At 42.4% G+C, this 25,398-nt stretch overlaps 1 long non-coding RNA gene across 1 annotated transcript; it reads right to left on the reverse strand.

Moving 5' to 3' along the window:
* Positions 1–2,413: 2,413 nt before the first annotated feature.
* On the reverse strand, positions 2,414–24,947 carry LOC140212864 (uncharacterized). The gene is made up of 3 exons (XR_011889827.1): positions 24,857–24,947; positions 6,285–6,394; positions 2,414–2,480 (listed from the first exon to the last, which is right to left on the reverse strand). It is a non-coding gene; the product is annotated as an uncharacterized lncRNA (long non-coding RNA).
* Positions 24,948–25,398: the final 451 nt, after the last annotated feature.

Consider the following 25,398-nt stretch of genomic DNA (forward strand, 5'->3'; position numbering starts at 1 on the left):
ACGGATAAACAACGGAAAAGTCAACTTCACGTTGATGGTGTCACTTAAGTGCTATGGAGTTGTGCACCGCGAGTGTGTAAGATAGGGCCAAGCTGGTCGAGTCAGCTTTCTTCATTTGCAACTTTCGATCAAATTTGTCGAAAGGCGGGCACGGGGTTCTCCACCACATTTGTGCCCCTACGCTTTGTGCATTAATATTGCGACCATTTTCGCCATGCACTTACAACAATAGGCCTCAAATGTATCAGTGCTCGCTGGATTTAGTGTTTGGTGACTTTATGCCCCCCAACATGGAAATTTGGGCTCCAGCAGCATTATTTTATGGATATGACGAAATCAAAGACTTTCACACACTCGTCTAGCCATAGAATAAGCGGTTCAGTTTGTTTGGTCCATTTAATAGGGAGAACTTTGCAAGCGAGCACAATGTTGTGTCGCAAAGCTTGCAAACGTGTCTTTCTTGAACCTACTGCACCAACTTCTGGGAGAGACCTCGTGTATGCCCCAGGCGATTACTAAAGATTCAATAGCTCTAAAGATCAGAGTGCCTGGTATTTACCTCTGTGTCATGAGCGTGAGCTGCTTTCTCCTGACAGACAGCTCCCCTGATGGAATGTCTCAAATACAGAAGCAATAACAGTGATCGATATGGTTTAAAAGGTTGAGTTATAAAGCATGGATATAAGAATTGAATGATGACGCAAAGGCCGTTCGTTAGTTCTATGCCTAAGCGTTCAATTTGAGAATATTCATAAAACCGCTCAGATTCCTCTCCTTCTATGTTAAAGGTCCAAAAGCCATTAATAATTACACCACCGCAGCCAGTCGTAGAGAGCAGAAGAAACGGTTCTAAAATCCTCATTTCAAATGAGGCACAAGACTAAAAGAATTCCATGTCGTCACAGAAGAAAGTATAAAAATGAAAATAATAAAACAGTGATGTAGACTAGCCAAGGTATTGACGACTGGAGAGAAAAGAAATTTTTTTTATTGTGAACGGAACACGTTGGATAGTGACTTTAGCCACGAATTTGAGGCGCTCAAATAGGAAGCGCTGTGTGATGTTTCCGGCCAGTAATCAGTCTAGTAATCACTGCCAATTTATTACAAAATAAATTCTGTTTCCCTAAATCGAGGTCTTGCTTCTGATGACATCATGGCGCATTTCAGCGAAAATAAAGACAGTGGACATGTTCCCCATATCCATCAGCCCTAAATACAGGTTGTCTTCAATGAATGGAATATCCAGACTGAAACTCAGCACGAGCTTTCGCCTTCGCTTGTGTCTGCATAGGGCGTTTCCTTTTACGAATATTTACCACGTGATTAAAAATTACGTATTCACGAGGTTGTGCGTGAGTATTGGTAAAAAACGAGGGGTTCTCGCCTGGTATATATAAACATCATTAGGCGTTGAAAAAGTGCTGTGGTTCAACAGAGATCACTAAATATATATATGACATCGTACATCATTGGCAAGGCCTGAAAGACAAATTAAGCTGCAGAACATTTGTCGATTAATGCAGCATACAGGACAGAAATATTACTTTCTTCGTTAGCCCTTCTGTTGCCGCACATTTCGTCATTTCAGCATGACTCAGAAACATGATCATCCCCTCGCAACAATTACCGTACCTACACTAGTGAACAGCTAGCCTGCCATACACGGACGCCGATTTTTCGATGAACTGCTGAAGTCACCGAACAGTTTATAAGCCAACCGATCCACAATTTCTTATCTGGCTGCGCGCAGACGGAACGCTCACACAACTGGCTAGCATGCTGCATCGTGGCTAAGAAAATTCAGCCGGAATGAATAAGTGCTGTATAATTTGACGTGGCTACCAATAAAGCCGCACGCTCGGGTGCATGCCTCGGCGTATGCGTATCCGTGGCAGCTTTAGTCCTGTATTCGTTGCAGCGGTCGTGTAGGTGCTCCTGTGTAGGCGCCCGCATCAACCGCATAATTTAGAGACTGACAGTTACAAGTTGCCGGAGGGATTTTTTTAAATGCTTCTTCCTCATTTCAATAATTTCCATCTGTATCCACTTTCTCTAATGTCGCAATATATTCGCGGATAATGCGCTCTGCGTACTCGTCGTTCTGACGTGGGTGTGTCATTACCAAATGTGAAACGATACGCGAGGTACTTTTGGTGAACCGCTAGAAGGAGCGCGCCAGAGCGGGAATGAAGCGTATTGTTAAATCCAGCCCTAGTTATGGCACCCGTTTTAAGGGTAGTAACAATATTCAAATGGCGTATCGTCTACAGCGCTATATTTATTGGCTTCCTTTCTGTTGCCTTGTATTCATTTGCAGAGTTGTTTTCTGCATGTTAGTCCTTCAACTGCATTCTACACCTTCTAACTATTATGTCACTGCGATATCTGGTTAACGAAGTATTTACTTACCCTAGTTAAGGATCCCATATTCATAATCAGTATGCTGTACGCTGTCATTAACAAGCCTAGAATAATAGCTGTAAAATTTGAAATAAATTGGCATAAGAAAAGCAGCCGCGACAAGTACATTGAATTTATAAAGCAATGGATGGGGCTAGTTGGTGGACGTTCATGATTATATTGCGCTAAGTGTTACATTGACGAACATAAGGGGCATGCGCTACGTATGTCCGCGTCTCGTCCCTTATGGTCGTCAATGTAACACTAAGCGCAATATAATCATGAAGTACATTGAAATTACAGCTTCTCAAATTTCAATGCAACCTGCGAATTATCACGGCCACGAAAATTAAATTATTTATTCAATCAGACAGACTCATTAGCATTTTCCTCCTGCCTTTACTAGAACTGATGAAAATGTTATCACCTCACATAGGAACTAATTATTTCGGGAAATAATGATTTCGTTATGATTCATTTATACGAGAAAAAATGTGCGATAGGTGGATGGATCATGTCAGAAAGGGTGTCACCTGCCTTATCAAAAATAAGGCAACAAACATGAAAAACTGAGCACCTTCCACTGATTGCGCACAGCCAAAATTATAATGGTTTCATTATTTAAATTGTCATTGTGCGTATGCTCTAAACCTAAGAAGGTCCTGCATAAAACAAGTATTATAAAATGAAAGAGCGGGTGCGATGATGTGATTCTTCACAAAAAAGTTTGGAGAGCGCTTAACCTTCGCCTTTAAGAGTGCAACGCCCCCGATAGCAATAAAAGATCCCTGACTACTTCTGACCCTTCCGGCCAACAGCAGTTTATACGCCACCGCAATGTATACCGTGAAACGCTGGCGGCGAAATCTATGCACGAAGACTTGCTTTCTGGAAGAAACACGGCCTCTCACGTAGGCCGATGTTCTGTTACTGTTTCTCACTTTTCATGTTTCAGTCTGAGAATGTTTAACATAAAAGGCATGCGCTGTCGCTGGTTTCTTTCGCGGCATTTGTTCGTCGGCTGCCAACCTCAAAATCCCGAGGAATAACTAGGTAAAGAACGTCAGACAAGGTATAGGCAAGCTTAGTGATAAAAGAACAAATTTAGTGCTATGTAGAATATGCGTGGTTCGGGATGATTTTCTCGGCCACGGACCTGGGCGCCTACCCCGAAAACGGATCTTGTGCAACACGGGGCCCTTAACACTATCCCTTTGAAATATCGGTGCATATGACCACCATTAGCCGTGAGGTTGTGTCTGATAGCAGATGATCTCACATTATTTCATACGTGCGTAATGGATTAGGTATTAAGACCACATTTTAATGTATGCGAATGCATAACGAAGCGACTTTCACTGTAGAGCACAATGGGATGCGAATACATGCCAAGTATAACTATAAATGCAGTTCAATTAAGCACTGCTTAATGATCGCGAGAGTCCGGCGAACTTTCTTTCAGGAAATAACATTTTCACGCTCATATCGGCGCACTAGCGCAAACACCTCACAAGCTCCGGCTAACTGCGGCACCACAGGCATAGCCGGCGTCCGAGCTGCCTGAAAATCCGCACGCATGACCGACGCACCATGGCGCTTGGTGGACGGTTGGTGTGCGTCACAGCAACGGTCGCATCACGTATATAGCTGCGCGCTGCGGCTGACGGCATGCAGAGGCATGGACGCGTCCTTGTTGCCGCTCTTGTGTGACATCAACTGATGGGCTCCACAGCCCCACTGCGCGCGTGTTAAATAGACAGAGGTTCTTTGAAGCCGTCAATCTACCTCTTCTACTCAATCAAGTTTAGGAACCGCTTGAGTCAGGAACGTTGGGCAACAGAAGATAGCTCTTTTGTCGTGCCACTTCTTTCGTAAAGTTGAAATGTCGCGCTCTTAAGTAACTAAAATTATATATATATATATATATATATATATATATATATATATATATGTGTGTGTGTGTGCGTGTATACTTACTTCACAGGCTCGCGAAGGATTATTGCGTGAGGGGAGGATACAGGGACTTAGCAAGAAGAACATTTGCGCTTTTTTTTTTGCCATTCTGTCAGGTGGCCAATTATAGGAGCTCAGCTTGTATAAGGTACATATTATACGCATGAATCTATAGGTTAACTTTTATAGTGTGGTTTGCAAGGCCACTTGGTGCATGGTGACAGTATAGGGGGTTCCAGCAAGTACAGACGCTGTCGAGAGAGAGAAATTTATTTACGGAAAGGCAGAGAGGTTGGCCTGAGCTATAAGTTGCTCTGGCCTGCTACTCTGCACTGGAGAAAAGGAACGGGGAGGGATAGGGCTGGTGAGAGGGTTGATGAATGATCATGGTATAGGTTAACCTTGTTCTCTATGTCAGCAATTTTTTATTTTCATCAGCATCCAGATATCCGAAATCTATGAAAGGCTACAGTACCAAAAAAAATAAACAGGGAAAATGGCCTTGTCAGCTACTTACGCACTAAAGCAGGTAACCAAACGGATGCCAGGGAACCACGACATGAGTGGTGCCGAAGTTAACCCCTTACGTAATGCGGTCACGAATTCAACAGCGACTTGAGCGACTTTCGTGCGTCCTTTCTCGAAACACATTTACCGAAACTGAACTGCATTTTACACCACACAACTGATTGCTTTTTTCAAATGAGAAAGAATTCATGATTTAGCAACCTATGAATATTCTGGGCAATGTGTTTGCAGGACGTAAGCTTCCTATCGCGATATTGCGAACAGTTACAGGGTAGACACTGGCTGACATATGAAGGCTGCTGCTAGCGCTAAAGAGCATATTGTGGTTCAGCGGTTTAAGTTATCTGTAGGCTAATGCTACGATTGTAGATGTTGACTTCCATTAAAAATGGCGGTGTTTCGTTAGTATCTCGAAATAGTACCTGCAACGAGGCACAGCTCCTTTTTATTTTGCAAATTGCGTTACACAGTACCTTCCATCACACATAAGGAGTAATCATGGCACTAAGCAGCAAAATATACCCAATTAAAACACTGCATAAACTCGCGTCCAACAAAGAGACATATGGCACACTCCATAGTGTTTCTTAGTCACTGGAACCATGTAAGAATGTTCTAATTATTTACAGAATGGTCTCCGCAGCAAAGGCGTCGTCTCATGAACACCATGCGAAGAAAATGTCTCCAATGCTTCAACTATAAGGGGGATTATCGCACCTGCACCCGGAGTTCGCTCTCTTCTCCGCTAGCGCACTGGGATCTACACAAGGGCGAAAGCAACAGAGCGAAGCACGGGACGAAATGTTTAGGGTCGCAGCAGCAAGAGGGCTCGTGACGAAACACCGTGACGGCTGCGGGAGAGAGGCTGTGCCACGCAGCACTGCGCTGCCATCTCGGAGTCCACGCGCAGCCGACGCAGCCACGCCCCGTGCAAAGGTGCAAAGTGATTTTCTGTCTGTTTGAGATCGCAAACATATGCATTTTTGCATTTCTTTACCGTAATGTTGGGAAATCTGCGTTAGTGAGAATACTCTAGCAATCGAAATATCAGCAAATATACTCGATGGGCCAGTTGCTTTCGATGACGCTCCATGACGTCATTGCGGAAGCGAGAGCAAGTGGTTTGTCGTTATTATTACGCGGGATTTTAGATTCCCTGCTGCATGCGGTGCAGTTAGGTTTGTTTGTCTCACATGTAAGCAGCAGCCTCTGCGACAGATCAGAAACCTTTTCGTGCTATGTTCAAAAAGTGTTTCAGGGCCTCTTGAAGAAATAAATTTTAAGAGCTCTTCATTTGTGACCATTCAAAAGGTGTATTAAAATTATTGTTCACTAAATAAATTACTCGGTGGGATATCTGAGTTAGGCACAAAGAAAAAAGAAAAAGGTCTATACTTAACCGGTGCTGCGTGTTATCATCAAGACGTGCTCGTCTGCGCCTTTGTATCCACGTGAGATGACGTCGACGTAGAGGATTGCTGTTTGGGAATTTATCACTGATGATATTGTGCTGGATAGGAGTAAAGTATTTGTCGTCAACAGTTGGATATATGAAAAGTTACTCACATGAAACCGCTGTATCTATTTTAGTTTCTTGAAGCTACTCATAAACCATAGAAGGGGTAGAAACTTTGAAAAAGTATTGGAAACATGCCGCATCAATTTTCACCAGCGCACTAATACTGAAAGCAAAAAACATGACATCAAGGTTAGGTAAACAAACAGAGTGATGACGAGGCCAGCAGAACGCTTCGGGTGGTTTTTCTTCTCTCTTCTTTCTACTCGGATCACACACGGCTGTTCTGGTAATGTTATCGTAATTTAAGTCGCCGAGAAACGCTTCGTACAAGAAAGAAAATCACTTCAAACACTAGGGTTCGAATTAGTGACTTGTCTGTTCTGAGCCAGGCATTTTCAGCGCATCGCCATTGCATGACCAGATGGAGCAGTACTTCCAGTTAATTATTCGACTACTAGGAGTATATTATGCAGGTAGGTACGTAGTGCTGCTTTGATAATGTTTGTGAGTGCCTTAGTGTCATTAGAGCTTTTTTGTTACAGTGAGGGGATATTGAAATGAACCCTGGTCCTGATACTGATACTGGGCTTGCCGAACTAAAAAAAAAACTGTCCGCTGGCCAAACCACAATAACAGCCGCCATGCAGGGCCTTCAAAGTCAATGCACAGCTACAAGTGCTGCACTGACCAACTTAAGCAAGAGGTTAGCGGATCTGGAGGGCCATTGTCAGAAATTACTACCAATGCAAATCGAGATACAGACTATACGGGCGGCTACCGGGTAAACAGCAAAGCTTGTTCACGCTCTGAATGCCCGCGTTGACGATGCAGAGAATCGCTCAAGGCGAAACAATCTTGTGTTTTACAGCCTTTCTGACACAGCAGCATCAGAAACGTCGGCCGCATCTGAATAAAACATTTTACGTCTATGCTCAGAGCACCTGAACGTGCCACTTCAACCTCAATATATAGAGCGAGCGCATCGTGTTGGTCGCTATTCTGCTAATCGCCCGCGCCCCTAATTGTTAGGTTTATTCATTATAAGAAAAAGGAAATGGTGCTCTCAAATGGGCGCAAACTCAAGGGCACTGATCTCAGCATGGGTGAGGATTTTTCCCCAGCAGTTAGGGACGCTCACAGGAAACTCATTTCCTTTGCGAAAACCAAATCTGTGCCATTTTCATTGCGCTTTAAAACTCTCTTCATTGTTTCTAAGCGCTACGTGTTCGATGACGCATCGCAAAGATTGAAAGAAATACAACAGTCATCACATCATCAAAAAACAAGCCACCCCCTCGAACGAAACCTTTTGGAGCATGTTTCCCTTTCAATAAGTTATACTAACATACGAAGCTTCATTCCAAAACGAGAACACGTGTCTAACCTTGTGCTGTCATCCAACATCAACGTTCTTGTACTGACGGAAACGTGGCTTTGTAACCAAATCTATGACTCGAAAGTGTTGGCTGATTTGCCAAACTTCAGCGTCTTTCGAAAAGATCGTGCCGGGACTAGAGGAGGAGGTGTGCTTATTGCCATTCCTCAACAGTTTTTCTGCTCTGCTATTCACATCACATCGCAATTAGAACTACTGTTTATTCTATGCCACGCCGCCCCACAGTCTATAAATTTAGGTGTATGTTACAGGCACCCTCGCAATAGCGCCGACTTCGCTCGTAATGTAAACACTGTACTAAATGTGGTTTGCTCTCGCTATCCTAATGCCTACCTTCTTCTTTTTGGAGGCTTTAACTTACCAGACATTGATTGGCACAACACAGTACCCTGTCTAGTACGCCAAACCGAAGCTAGAGATTTTCTCGACGTTTGCCTCAACTTTTTTCTGACACAACTCATATTAGAGCCAACGCGCATTACCCAAGCCACTGCAAACATATTAGATTTAGTACTGGCCAACCGTCCAGACAGTTTTTCGTCCATCACCTTTCTTAGAGAAATTAGTGATCACAAGGTCATCCATGCTTCTACTCGCCTTGCTCCAGCTCTGCGGCAGAAGCGCGAGAAAACTATACACTTATACGACAACGGTAATTATGATGCAATATGTGAACGTTTACAGAATTTTCTACCTTCCTTCGAAAATCCATTTCATAACTGCTCCATTCATGAAACTTGACTGATATTCAAACAAAAAATAAACAACTTAGCGAACCGGTTCATACCCAAAATCACCTTTCGAACACATGAAAAAAAATAACATGGTTTAACAATTCGTTAAAAACACTAGAAAACAAAACGAAACGCATGCATCGTGCCACAAAATGCAGGATGGACACGTGTGCATACGAAATATACTACGCTGCTGAACGGGCATACCTATCAGCGATTCGCAAGACGAAAGATGCACCTTGGTGATGACCTTCGGAAACTTTTAATCAATAACACAAAAAAATTTCTGGCATGTGACAAACCCTAAAAAAAGGCACAGTGTAACACTTACCAATGAAGGAGGTGAAATGGTCGACGATGTAGAGTGCGCGAACCTTTTTAATGCAGCTTTTGACTCTGTATTTACAAAAGAGCCTACCACGTCCCCCTTTTCTTCACGTACTAATGCAACAAGCGTTATGCCAACAATTACATTTTCCCCAGCTGGTTTTCGTCCTTAATTGACAATCCTAAACTCAAATCGTCAGCCGGTGTGGATAACAATAATTCTAAACTGTTAAAGAATACTAAACATGTCACCGCGGTGTTACTGTGTTTACTATTCTCGCAGTCGCTTTCAACTGGTGAAATACCATATGACTGGAAGGTGGGGATGGTTGTTCCCATCCACAAAGCAAGTGACAGGAATCGCCCGCTTAATTATCGCCTCTTTTCATTAATGAGTGTGCCCTGTAAGCTCATGGAACATGTCATGTACACAGAAATCATGAAGTTTCTTGACTTGAACAAATACTTTCATTCTTCACAGCGTGGGTTCCGCAAAGGCTTTTCCTGCGAAACACAACTGGCCATTTTGCTGCATGATATTCACACTAATTTAGATTCTAACCTGCAAACAGACGCGATATTTCCAGGCTTTGCAAAAGCGTTCGACAAGGTATCACACCAACGACTACTATTGAAACTTTCTCTTGCAAACCTTCACTCCAACATTTTGCGATGGATTGAAGCTTTCTTGAAAAACCGATCTCAGTTCGTTACAGTAAACAACCGCGCTTCTAACCACTTACCAGTGACTTCCAGTGTACCCCAAGCATCTGTTCTTGGACCCTTACTCTTCTTAATATACATTAATGACCTGCTCCTGCACGTGTCTTGCAACGTTCCTTTGTTCGCAGACGACTACGTCATTTATCGAACAATTCCTAGCACATCTAATCAAGACTTACTTCAGGAGGACATTAACTGTTTACTGCAATGGTGCGACCAGTGGTTAATGGAACTTAATCCTAAGAAATGCAACTTGATGGTATTTTCACGTCGGCGCGATGGTATTTTCTCGTCGGCATTTCCTTACCAATACACAATTAATAACACTCCATTGTGTGCATTACACGTACCTAGGTGTTACTATGTCGAACGACTTATCCTGGTGAACACACGTCAGTAACGTCATTTCATCTGCCAGGAAATCACTGGGTTTTCTCAAGCGTCATCTAAAACGTGCCCAAAAACCTGTTAAACTACTGGCCTACGAGGCAATAGGCCGACCAAAACTGGAATACGCATTCTCCATATGGAATCCACACCAAACATGTCTCATCAACGCACTCAAAGCCGTTCAAAACCGCGCGGCAAGGTTCATCCATTCTAATTATTCATATGACTTGAGCATATCTTACTTAAAGAAATAATTGAACTTACTTCCCCTTTGTACGCGCCGGCGCACTGGTACCCTTTCATTTTTCCATAAGTTTTATCACAGCTCGCTTAATAACCACCCTACATCCTCCCCGCCGCCCGAACATCTCATCGTACACGGCACACTTTTCAAGTGGGCCGACCTCGCATGCGCCTCATTCTTTTGTCATGTCGCTACAGATTGGAACAACCTGCCCCACAAAATCGCCTGCATCATTTGCCCTTGTGCGTTCATGGAGAGTGTCACTGCGCACTTTTACAATCAAAATGTCTTGTGTTTACAGACTTACATGCTCGTGCAATTTGAGTCTGTATTATTTAGGTCTATGTATTTGCGCTAACGTATGTAACACTGCAGCTCATGTAGTTTCTTGTTGTTGTTTGCGTGTTCAGGTATGTATTATGCAAATTATGTATTAATGTATTCCCACCCCTTATGTAATACCCCTATGAAGGGGTCTTCAAGGTAATAACATTGCGCTACGTCCATCCACGTCCTGTCCTTCCTTAATATCGTCTGTGTAAAACTGAGCGCAATATAACCATGAAAATGAAATGAAATGAAATGAAACACAGACACAGTTAAACTCAATAGTTTCGTGCTTGCTTCGCAGGTTACAAAAGCTTGGCGATATGAGCCGTTAAACGCTATACACAACAATGAATAATAGTGATTTCTTTGTGTGACCAATGAGATTCTTGAAGCAAAAATGAGCAACCTGAAAGACTTGCCTGAGGAACTACCAATATCAGTGTCCACAAGCATAACAGTTCGCCAATAAGTTCTGAAGAAAAACTTGTGTGTTCCCCTCGGCTATCGCCATTTCTAGCCATCTGTTTTCTGAAACAAGGAAAGTCATAGTCTCTTCCTTGTGGCACGCTTTATCTGTTTTTTTTCGCATTCTTGTGAGGGCTATAACTTGCGATTAACAGCAATTCCATGCCACATCCTACCAGTCAGCTACCCGTCTTCCTCCTTTAAATTGGTACACCCGCCGCATTGCGTTGCTGGAGTGCTGGTTGTAGAAGTAAGCGACCATTTACCTATCTTTTGTACCTTTCCTTCTTCCAGTGATAGTCGCGAAGCTAATGAAAAAGTGCGGTCACGCCAGATCAACGCTAGGACACTAGAAGTATTCCGGCATCATGTTATTCAGACCGAGTGGAGTCACGTGTTCCGGGAAAAGGATCCTAACTTGGCATACAACGTTTTCATGTCTAAACTGATAAAATGTTATAATGATGCTTTCCAGGTATATCTGTAAGGTACGTAAAACGGCAGAAAATTAGAAAAGTCTGGATAACTAATATCTTACTTAAAAAAATAAAAAAGAAGAATAGCATGTACCATGCATTTGTAAAGACACGCGACATAAATTTATTTATTGAGTTTAAAAAGTACAGAAACCAGCTAAATGGTGAACTAAGGTGTGCTAAGTTCAGATATTATGAGAATTTATTTTGCAAAATAAGTAATGATCCCAGGAGAATTTGGAACGAAGTTAGAAATCTTTCCGGTCGAATAAAACAAAACCACGTCCCTAGCATTTTAGCTAACTCTAGCGGCCTTGGCTACAGAGAGGTTGCAACTGAAATGAACGATTACTTCATTACTAGTTGTGGTTACGATGAGATATGTGATGACGATGATCCAAGATTATCGATAAATGACCGTGGCTTACCTAACTCCATAGTTTTGCATTCTGTTTCATGACGTGAGACTGAAGAATTAATAACTAAGATTAAAAACAACTGTGCGGCAGGACATGATGACATCAAACCTATGCCAATAAAATACGTTGCTGATGTGATATCGCCCGCGCTCTCATACATTACTAACTTAACTTTCTCTACTGGAGTTTTTCCTGATCAACTGAAAATAGCTCGTGTGTGTCCGGTTTTCAAAGGTGGTAATGACAAAGAAATTGCAAATTATCGGCCAATATCGGTACTTCCGATACTGTCGAAAGTGTTTGAAAGTGCTATAAATATCAGATTACAAACTTTTTTTAAGAAGTATAATATCCCAAGTGAGGCCCAGTTTGGCTTTCAAAAAGGCAAATCCACTAAGCTTGCATTACTCGATATTAAAAGTGAGATACTATATAATTTCGAGTCAAAGCTTTACACGCTGGGACTGTTTGTAGATTTCCGTAAAGCATTTGATACCGTGTGTCATAGCGTTCTTCTAGAAAAACTTAATAATTACGGCGTCCGTGGTATTGCCAATAGATTACTACAATATTACTTGACAGACCGTTACCAATATGTAGTTATTAATCAAGAAACATCCTCGCATGCTAAGGTCAACAAAGGTGTCCCAAAAGGATCTATACTCGGTCCACTGTTATTTATAATTTACGTAAATGACCTGTGTCGCATTCCGGATTCTCCTAAAATAATTATGTACGCCGATGACACTAATATTTTTTTTGCTGATGCTTCAATTTCTAACCTTGAAGGAAGTGTAAATACCTATCTAAGTAAGCTGTCTTGTAGGCTTAAAATCAAGAAGTCACGACTAAACGTGAGTAAAACTAAATACATATTGTTTGCACCTATCAATAAGCCACGGAATATAAGCTTAAATGTTTACTTTGAAGGCCAGACGCTTCAGCAAGTTAAGGTTCAAAAATTTCTGGGCGTATGGTTCCAGGAAGACTTGTCTTGGAATGAACACGTAAATAAATTAGCATTAGAATTAAGCAAAAGTGTTGGATGTATGTACAGGTTAAGCCGATTATTACCACTTTGGCTCAAGAAAGCGCTATATTATACGTTATTCTATTCCAGGCTTAGTTACTGCGTGTTGATTTGGGACACAACGACAGCACAGAACTATACCACATTACTCACATTACAAAAAAAGGTACTACGAATATTTGAGGGATATTATGGTCAGCCGCAAGGTCTCAGCACGCGTCCGCTTTTTACTAAACATTTCATATTGCAAACTAATCAAATCTATTATCTTAAGCTTTTTCTTCATATCCAAAATAATAAGCTATACCCCTCGTACAGTTCTTCTAGATCTGTTCAATATTGCCTCCGGTCACAAAGTATTAGAACACCAAAAATTAGAACTACCTATGGTCGGCAGCATATTCTGCATCAAATGCCCAGTCTGCTTAATAAACTTGGCAACATTTTAGACCTAAATAAACAAATTTCCAAAAATAGGTTTAAACCAATTCTTCTTGAAAATTGCATTGAATATGTTTAATTACTGTTTGAGTGTTGGTTACAACCTCCATGCGTATTGACTTTTTTATCTTACTCAATCTACACTGTGTTTTATTTCTTAGCACACATTGTTTCTTTTTTTTTACTGCTTGTTACAATATATGAATGTCGATCTGCTTGTTTTCTTTACTCTGTTATATTTTTTTTGTTTTTTTATAACTAGAGACAATTTAGATTGTTCTATGATTATCTTTTGTCTGCTTATGTCTGCTTGCTGAACTGTATCCCGGAGCAAAAGCCTCTGTCAGGCTGTATAGCCTTTTGCTTTTGCTTCTATTTCTGTTGATGTACAGAAAGAAATAAATAAATAAACCTCAAACCTCAAATTCTGGCCTCCATGACATTATATACGCGGAACGATTAGGAGTCTATGCTAAGCACCTTAACTTCCTCTGACTGTGACTCGTACGATCGTGGAAAGGCTGGGTACAAACACTTCTTGGCGCGTTAACTGTACACCGTGTAAAAGCGTCTTAGACAGACGCAGAGAAAAGAAATTTGCCGCGCACGCGTACCACTTAAAAAATGAAGGCGCGCCCTTTTGGAACACACCCCCAGCGCTCCATTTCTTTCGATTCAGCTGAGCGAAGGCGGTGTGGTCGAGTGTGAGAGAGGAAAGCCGATCAGAACGAAATTGTAGTAAAACAAGTGTCCGTTTTTTAAAGATATTTATTTACTGTTACTTACTTTTGTAGGATCATTACATGCGCCCGGATTGCAATATTAGATACAAACGAGTACAACAATACAAACATGTAATGCCAGTGCCATTGAGGGACAATCACGCGTACCAGTCAACTACCGAAAAGCGCAATTATAATAGCTGCCCCGAGCGTAGTGCCGTGAGTGAACGATTTAGCATAAGGAGTACTGATTGTACAGATGTCGCGTAAAAAGAAATGACTTGAATAGGGCGGTGCGGGGCTGAATACCTCGGATCTCTTGTTATGGTCTACATGTACATAATAAATAAATAAATAAATAAATAAATAAATAAATAAATAAATAAATAAATAAATAAAATGTCGTTTGTCTGTAACCTCGATTCTGAACCGCTTACGAAAGTCCGCTATAATAAATATCTTGGAATCACAATAACCAGTGACCTCAGCTGGAATAGCCACATTTCTAATGTGTGTCACTCGTCTTTCGGGAAGCTTTCGTCTCCTCAGGCACAAACTAAAGCATGCTCCCTCTGGTACTAGATTACTGGCTTACACTTTATTCATCCGATCGAAACCAGAATATGCATGCATTGTGGGGATCTCTATAAGAATATTAACATTAACGCTTTAGAGATGGTATAACGTAAAGCTGTTTGGTTTATTTTTTGTAAATATAGACTCAGTGACTCTCCTACAGAAAAAATGAAGCTGGGCCTATCATATGATGCGTAGGGTAGATAAGAGGTCGATCATTAGAGTTACAGAATAGGTATTCCATATAGATACCGTTTCTTCGAGAATGGACTCCACGTTGTTCGTATACAACACTACTCTTATTTCCTGAGGTGCCAGCTTAAAGGTGTTACTAATAAAAATGGAAATGTCGGCTGCCTTTTACAGCATTCCTGGACCACTCCTCATGTTTTAATGAATGAATGAATGTGTGGTTTTTATTGACGCGAGGGCCAGGTATGGCCAAAGAGCGCCATGCAAGTGTTAGTGATTTCGTAATGGAGTGATGGGCTCTATGAAGTTGATGTGACGTGGCTGTAAAGGGGCCTAAAATATAGTCACTGTAAAGTGCATAAAATGTACGTGTAATAAAATTATGGCGATGACAAATGACGTGTACTACGAACATTAAGGTGCATTGCAATATAATGATACGATATAAAAAATGCATAAATTTCTAAAATACACTAGAGCACCATGGCCTCGTTAGAGCCCTTGCGACAAGAGGGCCTGGAGGCATGTGCTATATAAGACAACTATCACAGCGGCATCCTCTGGAAAGAGGATGCGCTACGAATTTATTGGGCTCATAAGATGTAGGACAACCTCATTTAAAAAATTGAGGACTACTTTGGTGTTGAAAAATGGTTCCTTACCAAGAAACATAGCTGGGTGAAGAGGTATGCAATAACGATATGCAAGAGGAAAATGTTTCTTTCTTTCAGATTCGGCTTTGCGACACTCCAAGAGGACGTGGAGGACGGTCAGCCTCTCACCACATCGACCACAGGTTGGCGGTTCATTTCCCGTAAGCAGAAAATTGTGTATACCCAATGTGTGCCCTATTCTGAGGCGGCAGAATAGGACATCTGTTCGCCGTGATTTTGTTGGGGAGGGCCAAAAACCTAACTGTGGCTTTAAAACGTGCAGTTTATTGTTTATTTCTGCGTTCTACATGCGTTGCCAGTGTTGTCGTAGTTTCTTACGCAAGAAAAGCTTCAGATCTGTGACAGCGACAGCAGCTGTAGGAAAAGTAGTGATGTGTGTGATGTGGCCATTTTATCAGCCAGTACATTACCCTCGATACCTCTATGGCCAGGTACCCAGCATATTACTACGTGTATATGTGACATGTAAATACTGCACAAGAGGGAGTAAAGTTCAATAAAAACATGATTTTTAAGGTTTTGTAATGAAATTAACGCTTTTACGAGACTTAGCGAGTCTGTGTATACAATTGCTCTGTCGAGTTTTAATTTCTGTATATATCTTACTGCATACAATACTGCATAGGCTTCTGCAGTGAAGATACTTGTTCGCGGGTTCAATAAGTCAGATTTAGAAAGAGAGGGACCAACAGCAGCATAAGATACACCAGCATGTGATTTTGACGCGTCTGTGTAGAATTCGGAGCAGCTGTACTTCGAATGAAGTTCACGGAAATGCATAGCGATTTCAATGTCAGGTGCGTGTTTTGTGACCTCTACAAACGATACGTCACAGTCTGTCACCTGCCACTCCCAGGGCGCTAATAGCTTAGTTGGAGGCATTAGTCGATGTTCGAGAACAGGGACATCCATTTCCGTGCTAAGTTCTCTTGCACGCAGTGAGAAAGGAAGTCTCATGGAGGGTTTATTATGAAAAAGCGTTTGATACGTCAAGTAACAGTTTTGAAACACGGACGTTCCTTATTGGATCGCACATTGAGAAAATAGATAAACCTGATGTACGTTCTCTGAAAATGTAGTGACCACTCGTCTGACGCTGCATATAGACTTTCGACCGGGCTTCTTCTAAATGCGCCAGTGGCCAGGCGGATACCCAGATGATGAACGGGGTCTAACAGTTTTAGCGCACTCGGTGCAGCAGAGTGAAATATTACGGCACTATAATGTAACCGTTATCTAACTAGGCTCCTGTAAAGATTCAACAGGCACCTCCTGTCGCTACCCCATGTAGTGTGGGATTGAACTTTAAGTTCATGGTTATTAGACATCTTGCTTTACGACATTTTATGCGTGAAATGAATGTAAGCCTGGAGTCAAGGATAACACCTAGAAATTTGTGTTCTTTGTTAACAGGAATTTGTTGTCCACCCAGTTCTACACAGGGATCAGGTACCAAGCCTCTCTTCCTTGTGAAGAGAACACAAGAACTTTCGTGCGGGTTGATTTTAAATTCATTTTGGTTTGCCCACTTGGACACCTTGTTTAAGCCCTGCTGTACCTGTCTTTCACACACTGTAAGGTTGCAGGATTTGAAGCCTATCTGTATATCGTCTATGTAGACGGAATAAAAAATGGCTGGGGGCAGTGAAGAACGAAGTGTATTCATCTTAAACGATAAAGAGAGCGCGGCTGAGCACGCCTCCCTGGGGTACACCAGTTTGCTGCGTAAAAGGACGTGACAGTGTATTACCGACTTTTACTCGGAAGGTACGATTTAACAAATAGCTTTCAAGTGTGTTCAGCATATTTCCACGGATGACAATTTCCGACAGGTCTCGCAAGATCCCGTAACGCCATGCCGTGTCATACGCTTTCTCCATGTCGAGGAATATCGATAGGAAAAACTATTTATGTATAAATGCATCGCGGATATTTCCTTCAATGCGCACAAGATGATCGGTTGTCGACCGCCCTTCTCGAAAGCCACACTGATAAGGATCAAGCATATTGTTGAGCTCAAGGAAATGTATAAGTTTGCGATTTATCATTTATCAAAAAGCTTACACAGAAAATTTGTTAGAACTATCGGACGGTAACTTGCCGCCAAGGAAGGGTCTTTTCCCAGCTTCAGAACGGGAACTACGAACGCTTCCTTCCATGTCGATGGGAGGAAGTTACATATAAATACCGTTTATTCGAGAATGGACTCCTTGTTGTTCGTATAGAACACTACTCTTATTTCCTGAGGTGCCAGCTTAAAGGTGTTGCTAATAAAAATGGAAATGTCGGCTGCCTTTTAAAGCGTTCCTGGACCACTCCTCATGTTTTAATGAAAAAACATAGCCTGCAGATAGCGTATCCTGCGATCTGTGAGCGACTCAGCCAAGTTTCACAGTCGTGCGCGATGCGTGGAGCTTTCAAGGGGAGCGCCACGTTACATGTCTCCCAAACGCTCTCTTTTCAACAGAAGCCTGCTCCTCAATATTTTTTTCTGGACGCTTTATTATTTAATATAGCGGATTCTCAAACGCGGGTGGTATTGATCAGCAGCTGACGTCGATCAAGTAGGGTGTTTGGATCAGTACTCTTCTTCCTACTCTTAGTCTGTATGTCTCCTGAAGAAATTTAATAAACCAGCTGAAGGAAGCGAACATTTGGTTTCGAATTTCGGTAATGAGAACGCACTTCCGGAACAAGCGGGAGTTGGAAACATGGACACAAGAATGAAATGCCGACGCAAATGCCTTTCGTTAGTTCACGCTCACGCTCGGCCGCGACCGCCTGCGTAGCAAACAAAACTTTCGCCGCCGTGCTTATTCGTGTCGTAGGCGTCGGCTCTCGCTCATTTCTACTAGTTCTGACCGCTCCGCTAGCCTTGAATATCGCGAAACTTAAGGCCAGGCCAGTCAGACCACACGCGCGGTTGCCAGCGTGCGCTCACTTCTGGCTACTCCTGGTTAGTCACCGTGGGAGATTTATCGATAGCGCTTCAAAATGCTTAATCTAGACGTGGATCCGTCGGTCAAGCTGGTGAAGAACAAAGCCAGTCCGCGCCACATAGCACGCTTAGATGAGCACATGAGCGCGAGCGTCCACTCTAAGCCCTGTCGTGCAGAAAGCAAATGCTGCGCATGTACGCCCAACAGTTGTACGTAGCTGCGGTGCGCTACGCAGCGTAGATACCACGGCCGCAGCGTTGAGCCGATAGGAGTGCACTGGCTAAGCGCACTGGAGGTCGCTGAAGGCAAGCTCGTTTTCTTACGTTTGCCACGTCGTAGACGTCAAAACCGGAAGTAGTGCCGTCTACGTTAACATCCAAAATCAAATTTGAACTGCGCGCCACGGTGACTTTCAGTAGTCGGAACTATGTGGGCACGTCCCGCTCGGCCGTAGCCTTCGCCGTGCAAAATATTAAATGAGCGAAAGCACCGCCAACGGAACATTTTATTGTTAATAACTCCAATTCTGCTAATCTCACTGAAGCAATCTTGTTCCAAAGTATTTTTGGAATAGCCCACTTCACCTTCAAATGCATTTCTCAACTTCGGCAAGTGGTTCAGGGCCTCTTAAAATTGATCGCTTCAAGACGTCTATTTCACAAGGGTTCTCTCGGGGAGATTACGAGACATTTTTACGTTTTAGAGCGTAGCAATATTTTAATTTTTGAGTAGCAATTAAATTTCATTACATTACGTTTGCAGCTAGAGAGGACGTGTTTAAATTTAAATGCTTTCCTTCCGATTTATCGTTATCGCACCACAAGATGTTCTGGATCAGGTCCTTATCTAAGGTTCTGTCGCCATTGAAAACAACGAATAGATTTCTATAATAAACAATAATCTGCTTAAAGCCGGACTGCTCATGAGACGTTCTTGTCTTTGACGTAGATTAAGAATAGGAAGCGTGTCCTATTACAGACTATAGAAACACATCTGATGTGCCACCAACAAGTTCATAGTCCGAGTGGTAAATTGCAGAATTTATTTATTGGCTGTTGATATGGATACGGATTCAGTTTATGACATTGTCTGCCAAGCATGTAAGCGTTTAAGAAGCAGAAGAAAGCGTTGTAGCGTGCCGAAAGCTTTTCTGAAATTAAAATAAATGCACTATGACAGTTTAGATGCACTTTATGCCAATAAAATACTGTGCGAAAATTTTGCTAGCTGTGCAGTGCTTAAGAAACTTCTTCAAAAGAAAATCAAGTGCACAAATAAAATCATACCTGTCAAATGACGAATTTTCGATAAACGAAGAACGTATTCTAACATTTTGCAGCATATAATAGTTAGAGAGGTAGATCAGTAAATGGAAACATGGTATCATGGAACAATTTTACGAACGCGAATATTTGCTATTGTCTATTTATTGGGTAGCAGAGATTTAGACAAGAGTTTGTTAAAGATTATCTGGAAACAGTAGCGGCACACGCATTTAAAACAGAACTCGAAAATTTTGTCGGGAACGGCCGAAAAGATAGATTTTAACGCTGAGAGCATTGTTCCTACGCCATCAATGGATATGCGAATGTCTCGCATGTCTGGAAGATAAATATTGCCATCAAGGATAGGCTTGTTACGCACGTACCAAAAAAGAAACTAGAGGTAATGCTAAAAGAATATTAGATATGCTGACGTCATCATTACCGAATTATGGCTTGGTAGGTATTAGAGGGATAGTACTTTTAGCCAAGGAAAACGAGAAAAGTGTTTCACAGCTGTGTCTTAACAGTACTCACCTACGCTACAGAAACCTAGATGCTTACGAAAAGAGTTCTACTTAAATTGAGAACGACGCACGGAGCTATGGATAGAATGATGGGTGTTACGTTAAAGGATATGAAGGGAGCAGATTGGGTAAGGGAACAAAAGCGAGTTAATGGCATCTTAGTTGAAATAAAAAAAAACAAATGGGCATGGGCAGGACATGTAATGAGGAGGGAAGATAACCGATGGTCATCAAGGGTTACGGACTGGATTCGAAGAGAAGAGAAGCGTACCAGGGGGCGGCAGAAAGTTAGGTGGACGGATGAGATTAAGACGTTTGCAGGGACAACGTGGCCACAATTAGCACATGACCAGGGTAGTTGGACATGTATGGAAGAGGCATTTGCTCTGCTGTAGGCGTAGCCAGGCTGCTGCTGCTGCTGATGATGATGAAAATGATGACTTTTAGTCTTCCTGTTGTTTTGGAAAATGAATACACTAACTAGCAATCCCATTCTGCCTAACGCACCATGCTTGCAGCTTCCATAGATACTAGCGCCAGAGTACCTATTAGCGAGTTATGCTGGAAGCTCTACGGCCCCATCAAGCTGCAGTGGTAATACTGGAGGTGCGGCGGGATCGTTCGGCGACATGTATTGGGGCATTGCGAGATATATATTCCATGTGTGATCGACACTGAATCGTTTCACGTCGTGTTATTTTTATTTGTACTGAACGAATGAGCGAATGCAGAAAGGACCTGGTATCCACGGCCATATAAGTTAGTGAGGGAACGTTAAACTTATTCCAAGTATTTTTTATCCAGTACCGAGAGCAGCTCTCTGTACTGATCTGGGAACAGTAAATGTCAGTATGTAATTCGGCTGCTTTGACTATAACATCAAAATTGCTGATGATATTACCCGCTTACATTCCGTACATAAACATTGCCTCGTCCTATGCCAAGTTTTCGTCTCACTAATTTCACGTTAGGGCCATTTTTTACTGCTTCCTCAGCCTTTACCACGGTGCTATATTGAATATTCCTTACTTTCTTCTTGTTGAACAGTTTTGACAATTCAATGAATTCTACAGACCTCTTGAGTTAGACATCTAAATGCTTTATCTTTTCTTCATTAGGTCCTTTGTTACTTGGGAGAGCTTGCCTACGGGTTCCCTTGGTGTCTTACCGCGCACTTCACCTCCTGAAATCAGCTTAGTTACGGTTTCAGTCGTTACTTCTATGCTGCCTTCGTCTTACTGTTCTAAAGCTACATAGTTGTTTGCGAGCACCAGCTTGAATTCGCCTGCATTTAACCCTGCTGCGTCTAGGCTGACCTGTTTCTTCTTGATTAATTTTACTCTTTCTTCTAATTGAGAGAAATCCAAGAGCTCATTAACCTACGGTCAGTGCACTTTGCCCTACCTAGCAGTAACTATGGAATGTATTCATTTTTCGGAGTCAATTCCTTTCCGCGAATTCTACCAACATCTCTCCTCTAGTGTTCCTAGAGTAGCTGTCCTAGTAGCGAATTGCTTGTTCTCTGGCTTCCTTTTCGGCCACTTTTGTATTGAAGTCAGCCATGACAACAGTATATTCAGCAGCTTTTCCATTGCTAATTCAATATCTTCCTAAAACTATTTTATTTCTTCATGATAATGACTGGAGGTTGGAGCGTAAGCCTGTGCTACCTTTTTCTTAATCGCCCATTTGTCTTTATTACGACGACAGCCACCCTCTCAATAATGTTGTAGAACTACTCCATGTTGCCCGCTAAGACTACACGAATAAGATCTTACCACGTATTCTCCGTTATCTGGAAAACCTCTGTAGCACAGGACGTCGCCGCTAGTCAGCACTGTGTAACTCTCAGCAGTTCTTTTAGCCTAAGGCCAATAATGTCACGGCAATGCCTGGTAATTCCTCAAAAGACCTTGATAAGCTAGTCGCGCTCGATAGGGTTGTCGTGTTAAACGTTCCCAGGTTCAGATTCCAGTGGCAACCTGTTGGGATCCAGAGATTCTTAGTACCCTATGCCACGTCGCAGGTCTGACCGATGCCTTGGTCAGGTGATTCACAACCGCTGGGAACTGAGGGCCATGGGTTAATTGCAAGAGCCAGGAAGGAGGTAGTGGTGAAGCATTGCACTACTGAGGCCAATTCCTAATCTTCTGTGAGAGTTTCTTGGTTGAAGCCTTGCTAATTTGCTTACTCCTTGACTAGTAAAGCAGCACCGACACTCGGAACTTTTTTGCCGGTGCAATCCGCCACCCTAAGCATGAAAAGGTGGTAGACTGGACCAGGATTGGAACTTATGACCTTGACACTAGAAGTCCGGTGTTCAATCGCTGCTTCAAGCCACCACATAAAGATGCATATGAAAAAGATATTTGTGGTCGTAAACAGGGGCCGTATAACGTAAAATTATTGCAATATGTTTTTATTCCAATCTTCTGACGTCAAATTTACGTAGCTGCCGACTCAAGCATCGGGCGCTCATCCGCAGTGTTGTCTGAACAAACCAATCAAACGCCCCCTCGTTCATAGGTGGTCAGTTTTGTTTGCTTGAAAAAGGAATAACATTGCCTGCACTGAGTGGCTTGTCTTATCTAATTGGCTCGCAAGAGGCAAGGAGCATGCTCAAGTGGAGAGGGATTCGATGGGGCTGAGCCACTGCACTGAATATCGATGACCGGATGAAGAGGGTGGTGCCGGCGTCTGCGATTGGTCCGCTTTCTCTTACTTAGCTTGCGGTCGCTCATCGACAATCGCGGCGGCATGTAACGGAGACAAGAATGACGCTAAAATGGATCCTCAGCAAAGAAGAGTTGGCAGAACGAGCTCGTAAAGGTACCGAAAGTTCGCGAAAACGTTGCACGGCCACGTAAAAAGTTTTAATGCACACAAATAAACGTGTGCTCTTCGGCAGGGTCGAGTAGCCAGTGCCGGAGTGATTGGCGGCAGCCATCTTTTATTCCTTTCGGAAGGGGGCAGCCTGCGGCTGTTCAGAAGAAAATTCAGTTTTGTTCGGCATATTATTGCATCTTCAACGCGCACACGTCACTTTGACGCGGTAAGTTTTTGCGCTTTTGTGACGTCCGTGAGAGGCAGGTGATGTGGGTGCACCCCGAAAACTTTTGACCAATAGCCGAGGGCTAATGAGAAAAAGGTGTCGAATGAGAAATAACTATTTTTGTTTTGTTCGGTGAAATTATGCATAATCAGTGTGTACATGTCATATCAGATGGGGACTTATCTTGGTTTTTGGGACGTCGCGTGACAGACAGGTGAAGTGGGGGTGGTCCAGAAAAGTTTTCGACCAATCGCTGTGGGCTGATCGCAGAATTGGAATAGAAAAGTTTGGAATAGTTTGACGTTATAGCGCGCTACATGTAACAACTGACAATAGGTCACGCTTAACGAATGCACAGACACAAAGGCGAGATGACCAAACAAAATGTTCGTACACAGTCAAAAATCAGATCCAAGAATTTTTAGCTAATCTCATAATAACGCTAAAAACTAGGAAACTCCATTTAAAAAACTTATCAAAGGTGACGTAGGAGGGAGAATTTATAAAATGAACAGCTTTCTTCGGCGCTTTCAACAATTTTCGTGGTCAGTTGACTGCGATCGGACGTTCACCAATGACAAAAAGGGCGCGTAAATATATCGGAATAAAGAAGAAGACATTTAATGTGAACCCCCGTCATACAGAGCTATAAGTTCTACATATGGAATTTTCAATGGCAACAAATTTCGCCAAATTACAATAATTAGACAGACCTATTACTCTAGTTATAAAAATAGGACAACGGCCAAGAACGCGAAAGTAATCTAGGATCATTCGAACAGCCGCTTGCGTAACATCGTTGTGCATGTAAGTGATTAGGCAGGCCCGTGGTGCCGTCCTATAAATTTGAGGCGTTTGAAGGTTTTGATGCTGTCATCGAGCACTCAAAAAGGACTGGCTTCTTCTTGTCCTGTAGCCCTCTCAACCTGTGCTGGCAGTAGGAGAGGGGCTTTGGCACCACTACAAGCCTAGTGGGAAACGATGCTTTTTTCTTAGAAATTACGCGATGAAACAACAATCTCGACATATATGTCCTCGCTGCAAAAATATACGCCTTCAAGCGCATTGCACATTTAACAAAAGGGACAGCTTTCTAGCAGCGTTCGGCTGGTCGCTGAAATTGGTCAACATTGTCGAATATTTTTGCACAATGTTTTCGGGAAAGTACACAGTATGCCTCCAATTGGTGGTAAATTGCATAAAGCCGGAGCGAACAAACCATACGCAGGGGCTGTAGACAACACAGCGCGACATACTGAAGTAAATAATGAAAGCTACATGAAAAAATTCACTGCTTGTATCCTGCGCAGTTATCAGTGGGCAAGCATGAAGGCTAGCTTTAATTGTCCAGAAAAGTATAAATTGAAGATTTGCCCACCGTGGAGCTTAATAAGACGCCTCAAATAATAAGACCTTCTTGGCAGGTTATCGTGCTCCTCATACGCACATGAAGTCGCTCTGCCTTCTGAATAAATTAATTGTCTCTCTCCGCTGCAATACTTCAGCAGCACTGTCCTCTGTTTATTCTCCTTACCTTGTTCCAGCACTTACAACACCAGCCAAGTACAGCCCTGCGAATCCAGGTATGTTTATGAGTTCAGTAGCAATGTAATGCGGTATAATCTGAAAATTAGAAATAATAATTAGGTTTAAATTCCGGTCTTAGTGCCTAATTAATTCCTACAAAAAGAAATTGCTGCTACAGCTCTGGGCAAGTAGTTCAAGGAAAGCACAAACATTAGGAAATGTTTAAAGACTGCTACAAAATGGTTGTCTGCCTTACAACTCGTATTGAAAGCGCGACAAGTGCTGAAAGGTTGTGGTTAAATGAGTGGCAAAATTTCAACAAATGTAAATGTCAGATTCTCGCCGCTGGGGCGTCACATCATCTCTGAAAATGTGAAAGAGAATTGTCAAAATTAATGTTGCTATATAAAACGACACTCAGTTCAAATAAATCTTGCCATTTTTCGACTTTCAGCGCTACAGACAATTCAATTTATATGTGCTAAAATTTTTAATAGGAAGAAAGTTCCAGAATTATGTCTGCCTGTTTATTAAGGCGAAAGCCCTAAA

Source organism: Dermacentor andersoni, chromosome 8 (genome assembly GCF_023375885.2).
Source record: "Dermacentor andersoni chromosome 8, qqDerAnde1_hic_scaffold, whole genome shotgun sequence".
In the NCBI taxonomy this organism is placed as follows: Eukaryota; Metazoa; Arthropoda; class Arachnida; order Ixodida; family Ixodidae; genus Dermacentor; species Dermacentor andersoni.